Below are 11,707 nucleotides of genomic sequence, written 5' to 3'. Positions count from 1 at the left end.
GAAAAGCATTTTCCAAAATCAATGAAAAAGATAAACGCGGGATGTTATTCACTTGTAGCAAAATCAATCAAATCAAGCAAAAGTCTAATATTTTCACCAATAAAGCAATTTAGTCTAAGAAACCCAGTTTGGTTACCCAACCACCAAATTTCCAATCAATGGCCAAAACTTTTTAATAGAAATTGGTGGAGCGCCCATCGCTCCCGGTGATTTGTCATTTGACATAGAACGAATAACAGCTCGACCCTCATCATAACTGAAGCTGACCATCACAAACACTGAGGTCATTATTGAATCAAAAACAAACAGTTGGTCATCGAAGGTTACGCAAATCACAAATAATCATAAAGCTTAGAATAATACCTAAGCATTTCGTTAAGAATATCACGACCCTCTGATGTCAGCATTTCACCATTCTCAGTGGTTAATAATTGCTAAGATCGTAGCGTCATACAGTAACTAGTACCTTATCTAACTTTTCAGGCAAAGAGGTAAACGGGTTAGATATAAAAACTAAGGCGCTAATGATGTTTGCACTGGCCATGTAGGCGTGGACATATATACAATGTGGTATTGTATTTGAGGTGACCGTGCGATCCAGAAGCTGTTTCGTTTTCCACTTTTCATTGTGTAATATAGGACTTAGTATTGGACTTGAACGAACCATGGCTCATATTCCGGCTTTATTGCGTTTGTATTCTAAATTGTATGCATGATATGTCAGTGTATTGATTATAGGATAATGACTTGTGAATTTAGTCTGTGTTTGGCGGTTTGTGGAGCAGTGCATTCGTATAACAAGAGTTTGATTTAGATGAAGATATTGTTATTATTCGGTCAGTGTTGTACGATACGTGAAAATAGGAAATATATGAGCTAGCATGTTATGTTAATCCCAAATGTAGTAGCACAATACCATACAACAATTACATACATAATACAACTTTGTTGTAAAACTATCTCGCCACGCAAATTGATTATTGTCCGCTACGTGGACCATGGAGCTACAACCGCTCCATAGAGGGACTGAGACAGCTTAGGACATGGACGGAATATTTGGATGCCAACCTCAGTTCTCGGGAACATTGGGGTCGCAAGTAGATATGTATCAAATGATATAAACTACGCATCATACTACACAGTAATTAAACCGAAAAGACTTGTAGCCGTTTACACACATATTATGTATTGTAATAAGATGTTTATAGTTATTATTCGGTGGCTAACTTAGCCGTGAAATGACAACGGGATATAGTGCTTTAAATTGTATTTGAAAACTAAATGATGAGGAAGACATACTTGTTATCAACATAACAAGATACGCAAAATATTTTCCAATCTTTAGTGAGTTGTTGACCCATTTTTAACAATATTGACGTACCAACCACAAGAATGTATTTTTTACAAGGCTCTTTTACCAGGAATGTTAGGCAAAGGTGTAATTGTTTTTCATGGTGCCAACAATTCTTATGCAATGGATCAAAGTTCTAAACCCTGCGTGACCCAGTTACCTTCCTTGTATTGGCTGTATAGGAAGGCTACAATGACATATAAGAAAATTAAAATTATAATCCAATTTATTTAAAACAAGTAACGATAATTGCAGACTAATTACCTAGTCATCTCTTGACAAGAATACATTGTATAAAATATGATACAAGAAATGGACACTATGAGAATGAGAACCGATAAAGTTCTTCTTCCAGGCTCCATTTCTTAAACCTTTTTGTCATGTGTTCAAGTATAACCTTGGCTCTCAACATCATATCAATATAGAAGGATGTGATTGGATCCAGATATAGTGTGTGGCAGTATTTCAGTTGGTTCGCTTCAGTAATTTTGTTATAAAAGGTATGTAAGGTATTGACTGGCCATGTAAAGGTGCAATGGAGAAGTTCAAATTTGTTAAATAGTAAAGCTATAGGGTGAACGACACTGTAGATTTAACATAAAACCAAATTAAAGCAGTTAACAATACACTAAAATCTACTAAAGGGGCCGTGTGTTAGTTACACAGTCTTCCTTAGTAAACAACTGAGGGAATTCCTGCACTGATCGCATAGAAAGTTAATAACATCTGGATCGCGTTTTATGTCAGACAATTTAATGATAATTTTGCAAGTAATGAATGATTAAGTAGACACTTTGCCATGTACAAAGTTTAAACAGCCCCCCACTCCCTAATTTTTGGATCCGTAGGGGACGTCATCATGACATCACCACTAGATATTTTACCGCTCTCGAGTTTGGTGCTGGTAGATTTGGTGTAGCAACGAAGGTCACATTCAGACATAGCAATGAGAATACTGGATGGACTGATGGCAGAGTCTTCTTAAATATTGATGAACAATGTATATGTATGGAATTTTCTTGCAATTAAATGTTCTTTGTAAGTTGCCAAAGTACCCTTAATTATTATACAAAAAGAGGGAATGGTCATCTCAGACCACTTCCCCTTTTCCTCAGCCAGCCAAACTTGTCCTATACTGGTGTAGCATCTGGCACTATTTTGAACAGGAGAGTGCGCCCACCCCTAACATGATGCAAAGACTTTTCCTGTCATATATTTGCTTCATAAATACTGATATACTGAAGTACTTGACCTTTAAGAGCTTGACTCTTCAACAAGATGTCGGTACAGGTCTACTGACGAAAATTAAAATAAAAATGCATTTGCAAGCTAAGTATCGAAAAGCGTGTCTGCCAGGCAGCTCCCTAAAAGTGACGTATATGGAAGAGAAAAAAGAAATACTTATTAGCCTACCACTTATTAACCACTCCTTAGCCAACCACTTATGAGCCTACACTGCTTAAAAAATCTCTTTCAAATAGTTTCCAGAGACTTGCTGTACAACTACATTTATGCTTTGTTTACTTACCCAAGTTGATCATTCACCTACAATCTATCTTGTAAAATGACAGTACCATTAATTAATTTTACAAAAAGGTTCTGTATTGTCTCAGTATTTCATTTTATTAATTAAAGATTAACCTTCTGTTATTTGATGGACAGTGGGTGTGTATTTACAAAGCCTTTTGAACAGAAACATTCTCTATTTGCATATTGATGCAAGGTATCTCTATATTTATGGGTAATGTTGCATAGAAACAGGAACCACTGACTCATATATTTACAAAGGGTATCTCAACAATGACATCATGCTTCCGAGGCATTACAGCTCTAATTGTACAATAACGTAGATTATTAATATTTGAACAAATGACATTAAGACAAATAACAAGACATTGTTTTTGTTTCAACTTACAACACGATATTTTTTAATGAGCTTGTAATACCGTTGGAATAAAACGAAAAATATGTGAAAGAAATCAAAGCAGAATAACTAAAGATGAATTGAGGTCACTAAAGTAATACAGCAAAGCGGATTACCGTTATAAAACAATGTATGGTTAAATGTTTCTGTATCAATGGTGTATTTGGGTGATGATAAATAATAAGTTACCATTGTTGAGCTACTGAAATTTCTATAAATTCTCTTTAAGCCAACCACATCATTAATGATGAAACTATATCTTAGTGTCGCTGTGTAGGTTTCTTCTATACACTATGTATAGGAATCCTATCCACTTAGTAAGATACTGATTCAAGACACCGCTTTAGGTCTGCTAGATTATCAGCATATTTTGGCTCACATCAATTAAGTTGTTAAACAGAAAGTCTAATCAGTTACTGTAGTGATGACTTGCCAATATGAAAAGCAACTTTGGATACAACATTTACCAACATTCTGTATTAATTGCTGAATAGAAATATCCAATAGTACAATGATCTTGCAGTAATGGCTGATTTGTGCAATAAATAGGAGGCTTGAGTTCAAGGCAATTCTCACTTCTTTATTTTTTTCTTCAGACTGGTACCTCTAAAATACCCCAAGTAACCTACTTTGACCTTTATTCACCAGGGGTTCCTATATATACCGCAAGGTATTTATTTACACGGTTTCCAGAGTTTCACTCTGCTGACCTCAGATGACCTTTGGCCTCATGAAAAACAAATTCCTTCACGTAAAACTTTTACTAGAAAAATGCTAAGCCAATATATGCCAAATCCTCTCATAATGATGTCAAGTGAAGCCTGTATATAGGCACATCAGTTTGTGCAAACGATATCACAATATCAAATTTGAAGAAATCTTTATCGTTGCTAGGTAATTGAGTTTGGAGATTTAATTTTTGATCACAATAAATCAGTGATATGAGAACCAAAATCATTAGGGTGCAGCTTATAATCACCATTGGTCATGAACCCACCACATATAAGGTAATGATTACTCTTTCCCTTTTTTGAGTTCAGAAAACTTTTTAAAGGCATTGAAGACTCGCCCCAAACCCCGTGCGGCCATCTGAAGAAGTTAACTTTCTGTTGCTTGCAAGTGACGTTTTGTTCGTGTCGCTACAAAATGCAGACAGTAATGAAACGTGATACCTTGTTATCTTTAGCTGGACATGAGATGTCCATCGCTGTATCGTTAGTACACTGTGCTGTGTGTATCGACCGCAGCTGTATGTACTGACTGTACTCTAGTGTCTAATTACCGACGTTGGCAAGCTCCGTGTGTATTTTCTGGGATCGATGGGGGTGTCTCACACTTCTGTTACACCTCATTCGAAACTAGGTCAAATTACCGGCATTAGACGTTTCTTTTTGCGCGAGTCTTCACACCCTTTAAGTCACCATTACTGAGCACGGCTGCTCATTAATATGCATGATATCGGTTGCTACACTCATCACTATATGTTTGCTATCTACCGATATAACACCATACCAAAGGGTTGCCATGTTTTTGCAATTTGAAGAATTTTGTGCATCATTAATATTCAAGATCATATGAGAACCAAAATCAATATGGTTTGCTAGGCCTACTCACTATGGGCTGTCCATCCACCAAGTGCATATGATCACTCATTCTGTAATGTTGAGACTATCATGCATGAAAATGTTTGTTAACTAGTCAATTCCAAGCCCCGCCTCATGTATGCATGGTATCAACTGTTACACACCAGTATGTAAAAAATAACACCATACAAGTTTAAAAGAAACTGGCACCGTGGTTGCCAAGTTATTGCAGTAAGAACATTTTATTGCTTGACCCTGTGACCTCATTCATACTCATGAATGAGAAAAACACACATGCACGTACGCTGACCTGAATGTATAGCCATCTGTAGGTTCATTTTGGTTTCAGAAAGGAAACGATGTCATTTCCAGTTATTTCCCTATTATCTTTTCAAACATGCGATTCTGACCGCAACACGAAAGTACAGTAATTGTTGTAGGCTACTGATGTGACGAAAACAATTATCGTGTTTTTCTTCTAGGCATATAGGCTAGGTCTAACGTACCTCTGCACGGTTTTCGTCAGACTAGCCACGATCGATATGCTAGTCGTACATAGCAAGACTAACATTAGGCCAACTAAGCCTTTTATGATGAACATGACATGGGTCTACTGTAAGCATACATTGCACGCCTAGCCTATCACGAGGCGTGCCGTGTGCTCATAAAGACGAACTGAACGTAATTTTTGATAATTTATCTAATGTAAGCAGCAGTCGATCTTCACCTAAACCTTATTGTGTTACAAAATTTTGTCATCTTACCATACCTTCAAATCTGCAAAATCTGTGTCTTCGATCGGCAATTATTTTTACAAACAGTTGTATGATTGCTAGGTCTGACAGTTTGACGCAAATTAGCTCATGTGATTCGAGTGTGCGAACCTGCAAGCCGGGAAAACTGTCGTGTTCGTCGTGGTCCTCGATTTTCCATCTGATGTGTTAAAACTTACGTATATTATTTCGTAAGAAAGTTCGGCTTTTTCGGAGGGTCTCGTGTTGAAATATATATGCCTCGTTTTTGTTATAAAGTGAACGAGGATAGATATCTGTATATCCATGACAACTGTTTGTCAAAAACTCTAAATTTCTTTAAGATAACGTAAATCTATAAAAAAAAAAGACTTTCCTGTATTGGCACAGACGAAATTCTGCAAATGAACAGAAAACTTGTAGTTTTACAATTATTTTCAACAGCGTACAACATTTAGTTACTTATTAGCCTACCACTTACTAGCCTACCACTTATTAGCCTACCACATAGCCCCTTATTAGCTTACCATACAGGCAAGGGCGTAGGAATCGGGGGGGGCTGGGGGCGCCAGCCCCCAGTGAAAAATATGGTGGGGCGGAAGTATCATTCCGCCCCCCCCCCCCCGCTCCGCAAGTCAGAAAACCCCTTTTTCATTTCCAAATGAGAAAAAAATCTCATTTGGAGCACCAAATTGCATCTAAGGCCAGTGAAAATGCAAAATTATTTACAAAATGGAGTGGGTGTTGAAGTGTGCTATATATATTGCACCAAATTGCATCTGAGGCCACCTGGCAATGCAAACAAAATCCAAAGGAGAGGGGGACACCCCCTCCCCTTAGACCCCTCCCCCAGGCCGGCCATCAGTCTTCAGCCCCCCCCCCCCACTCAAAAATACCTTCCTACGCCACTGCATACAGGACAGACACACCACTTATAATGTGTCTAGCGCAAGCAGTGTTAAATACGCTTGGACTATACAACACTATAAAAACATATCAGGTTATCTTATGCACTGATGTTTGGTTTTGAGATGTTGTAAAAAACGCCAAATATGTCGTATCAAGTTCAATATTTCAACTAAAAGTGATTGGAATAACATAATGCATATAACAGAAGCATATATATATATATATATAACAAGGAAGGGTCAGGACTGCAAGAGTGCTCTATGCTATAAAAGCAGAGCCTAAACATCGATAAACTGAAATATATATATATATATATATATATTTCAGTTTATCGATTTGAACCAATACATATGGTTTTTAGTGATCTATGAAAAAGTTTCGTAACTTGCAAATGTGCAACTCTACGCTTTTTAAGCCTAACAGTGTAATGCCCATTGAACGAATTACTTGAGAAAAAGTTGTACAGAACTGATAACACTTTATTATGTTTGCTTGGGAAGGTGTGGGGCTTTGGGCATACCGTCAAACATGCCATCAAGTATTTACATTCAGTTTCAATGTATTTGTATTCCTCTAATCATTTGCTCGAATCCCGTTCTGTTCAACTCAGCAATAACAGCAAAACCCATTCTTAGTGTATTTATTTAACACCCGTAACCTTTTTTTCTTGTCTTGGACATTACATTTATGTCGATTGTGTTCGAGATAGTTGGCCATACAAGAATAGTCCAGGTCAATATCCCTTTGATATGTTACAGAGGAACATATTCTAAGCCTTCCAGTGAAATTTGCATTCAATTCCTATGTACCGTTTTTGAGATATTGACTGTTGAAGTTCTTTTGATATTCTACCAAAAGTGAACTTGAAGCAAAAAGGTGTGATGTCAAATAATGTTTTGTTTTGCTTTATTTTTCAGTGTATTGATTTGACCTTGGATTGGATAAGGTAATTAGTTTGTCTAATGGGGATGTGAAGTTTATAAAGTACCAATACCTGTGTACATTCATATTATGGATGCATCCGATTGTGTAGAATAAAATTAAACGTAACTTTTAATGGAAAACAAAACATTATGTATCAGTGTGCAACAATGACGTCACACCTGTTTGCACCGAGTTCACTTTTGGTACGAAAGGTGACAGAGCGGAGAAGTTATAGCTTGTTTTTACTTTTCCTTTTGAGAAAATATAAATTACAAGTGTCTACTCTAAACTGAACTAATTTGATTCTCTGTTATTTTCTGAGTGTGTCCCGCGTCACATCCCCATGCATATGCCGATTTATATCCGAGTTAAAGAACTGAAACCTAACAGAACACTACCAAGAAGAGTTGAATTTAAGCAATGTTCAGTAACTCTTGTCTTCACTACAACCGATGATTTGTATTCATAATTTGCACAATATACTTGACCATGCAATAGCAAACATTTGAAAGTGGTTGCTTAATTATTCCGCAATGACGCAAGCCGAATAGGGTAAAAAAGGCACTGTCATAGTAAACTAAATTGTTAACGTAGCTCGTGATTTTCGTTGCCATGGAATCAACCCCATAATACAATTAACAATTGAAGGAAAAAGTCTTTTTCCTTTACAGAAGCTGTGGGACAGGGCCGCAAGGCCATTGGACATGTAAGTTAAGCTATAGTTGATATCAAATATAGGGTAAAGTTCTTTTTTTTTCGACGATCTAGATAAATAGGTAAACAATATCTTTTACATCCGGGTATGATATATTCACCCTTTTATCAAGGCAATTGGATGATTGCCATAGGTTGCGCAAGAAGGAAACGTAACTGACTCAAATGTAGAACTCCTGGTGGATTTTCCGTCAAACGTTAAAAGTGAGCACCAACACAACATTTTTGCTGACAGACACTCTCGTAAACGAAGCAAATGCCCGGCGAGCAAGACCAAATCGAGGAGCCCAGTGTACCTAATCAGTGTAAGTCATACTCATTCTGTATACACACACACACAAATATATATTTACATATATATATATATATATATATATATATATGAATATATATATATATATATGAATATATATATATATATATATATATATATATATATATATATATATATATATATATATATATAGCTCTTATTCGCTCTAAACGCAGGATTGTGATAAAAAGTAGTTTATGTGGGCTTCAAAAAGACAGGGGGGGGGGGCGTACACCCGTAGCAGTGGTCTATTTCTTTCCCGGGTGACTGAATCTAAAATACAACATAACCGACTAAAACATTTGTCAACGACTGATGATGAAATTTTTGTTCCATCTGGCGAAGATCTCCGAAACTGGCCACCGATTTTCTGTTCCCTTTCTGCCCAACATATACACACACATTATTTTGATGTAAAACTCATGTAAAACTTGAGTTTTCAGTGTGTAGGCCTAATGGCCTGAATATTCATGAAATGAGGAGAAGGAAGTTGTAAGCCTCGAGTCTTACATTTTGTACTGACTGACATCTTCTGTTCTTTGGTACAGTTATCATATATAAGAACCGAGTGAGAACTTAACTTGCTGGTACGTGTATAATGTAAAGATATATCTAATTTCTAATCATTAAATATATACATAACTATTTACATAGATATATATATATATATGTAACCAAAGCTTTCTTGATATTAAATATTGCTTAAAGGTTAGGTAATAAAATAGGAAATTTGATGCTTCGACCTTCAGATCATAGCAGAACAAGTTTGCGGGCAGAAAACGTAACGGAAAAGTGCAAGCAGCTTACGGTCTTGTGATCTGAGAACAGCCTCCAACGTGAACATTCTTTAAAGCTAAGTTCTACCTGCTTGTGCTAAACTCTTTGATGCTTCATTAGAAAAGGACATTAAATTATTGGCGAAAAGAAAATTCAAATACCGACTCGAGTAAACTTTTACACCTTATGAAGGAAGCGGTAAATATAGGAAAAAAGCCAAGAACGTTGGTTGGGTCTTTTTACAGACACCATATGTTACCGAAAGGAGCTAATTGTCAGGAGCAACACTGAAGAGTGTAAACCACGTAATGGTAGTTTAAGACGTGGTGTACTCGGAATCGTTCATCGTTTTATGATTTAAAACTAAAGTCACCTTAGAACTTATCTACCCAGTGCTCAAGTAAAAGATAAAAATCAAATTCACTATTATTTGGACACCAAAAGAAAGAAAGAAAGAAAGAACGAAAGTGTTTTTACGGCAGACCGTCTTTCTGTGTTTGCAGCTTGGTGATAATATTTCGACAAGGAAACGGAGTGGATTCTAAAATATCTTCTCGCTCTATGACTCGAATTTGGTTCTTAAAGCAAGAAACAGTACGGCGGACCGATTTGTCTAAACTGCGTACAATGACATAAATTTATCAATTATATGTTTCATATAGACTCATTCATTGTATCATATATACATGAACTGAATGAGTCAAAGACACATGATCAATTCGCGTCCTTTTTGTTGGATATTTCTTCAACGCCTGATTGCAAGTTGAAACAACACTTATCGCTGGAGTGAGAGCAAGTTCATCCGATACTCATGAATGTTATACCTGTTGAGGTAACTGAGATTAATGTGAAATAATGACATGTAAGTATCTTTGCATATCAATAACTCATATTATATTGATGAACTTGTATTAGACACCTTGGTCTCCAGTGTTGCAGGTGCGCCCTATCCTAATTACTGGCAGCTGTGGCGCAGTTACATGCTCAATGAGGATTTTATGACATGCAGGGAACTCTCCGATGAGATGAATGTATCTCGCACTCTCTCTTCCTATGTATATGTATATATATATATATATATATATACATCATCATATACATATAAATATATATACATATATATATATCTCATCATATACATATAAATAAATATATATATATATATACAAATATATATATATATATATATATATATATATATATATATATATATATATAAAGATAGATATTTGTATTGTACTCACTATTTCATTGATTTACCGGTAACATGATATAGTATACCATCAAATTGTATCAACAAGGAGTGAGTTTCATTGACAAATTGATCAACAGAATACTTATAATAGCAGATATGACAATAATCACTGTTGGAACTGGAAGAAAAATTAATGACAGAACGGATTTCCTTTTTACATGAGTTTTTCCCCTTCTTTTTGCAGTGGTTCTTTCTTCTGTTGCATAAGAGTTACTCTCTGGACCAAGGAATGTCCGTGTTATGCTATTGTTGAGATCCATGTCTAGTTAACGAATTGAAACGAGATACTGCGTGATGGAATACATTCAATCAAATGCTTCAATTCCAGGTTGGATTATGTCTGTAACTCAGACGAAGGGCCATGCTGTAACATCATTGGTTTTAGGAATTCTCGCCTTTCTTTCTAACGGTGCATTTTTGTTCACAGTTGTCAAACAATCCTCTTTAAGGAAAATGCGGTTGAATTTTTACTTGATACCTTTGTCATTCATAGATATGTATACCTCGATTATTTATATAGTAATGGGAGGAGAATCTTTATATCTTAGTGACATCAATTTTGATATCTTTTTCCTATTAGCGCTATTTATTAGATTTCCAGCTCAAATCGTCTCCTGTACATTGATCATGTTGTTGTCATGGGATCGATACAAGGTTGTTAGCGATCCGATAAATCAATCAATAAGACACATTAAAAACCGGAAGATACTTTTAATTGTTATGATACTCATTGCTACCGTTGTCTTTGTTTTACTTTTGGTAATTGGATTTGTTTTGCTTGCGATCCCTCTTTTTTTTTTTAATTTTCTGATCTTTCTTTTTTTTGTCATATTTCTTTACGATTTTGTAACCATTGTTGGGACAGGGATCCTTAATTTAAAGATTATTATTGTGTTAAGGAAGAGGCATGAGCTGCACAGAGGAAATGTGTCTAACAGAAATCTCGCTAGACAGCAACAGCAAGTGACAATAGCAGTCATTATTAATTCTTTTGTCTTCGTGAGTCTAGTGTTTATCTTTGACACTTTCATCATTCTAGCTATGAGTGGTCAAGGAAATTATCCCTACCCATTAATCATCTGTACATTACTCAATTCTGGTTTAAATCCTGTTATTTATAACATATTTGGCTCAATCTATCGAGAGGCATTCTTAAATACGTTTCCTTGTTTGAAAACCATTGCACTGTGGTTGATGAGCTTTAA

General features: G+C 35.9%; 1 long non-coding RNA gene across 1 annotated transcript; it reads left to right on the top strand.

Moving 5' to 3' along the window:
- Positions 1-8,192: 8,192 nt before the first annotated feature.
- LOC139985199 (uncharacterized) lies at positions 8,193-11,025 on the top strand. Its single transcript, XR_011799344.1, has 3 exons — positions 8,193-8,462; positions 9,220-10,109; positions 10,687-11,025. It is a non-coding gene; the product is annotated as an uncharacterized lncRNA (long non-coding RNA).
- The last annotated feature ends 682 nt before the right edge of the window (positions 11,026-11,707 follow it).

The sequence above is a fragment of the Apostichopus japonicus genome, chromosome 17 (genome assembly GCF_037975245.1).
Source record: "Apostichopus japonicus isolate 1M-3 chromosome 17, ASM3797524v1, whole genome shotgun sequence".
Lineage (NCBI taxonomy): Eukaryota > Metazoa > Echinodermata > Holothuroidea > Aspidochirotida > Stichopodidae > Apostichopus > Apostichopus japonicus.
This window is presented reverse-complemented; position numbering and strand designations above follow the sequence as displayed.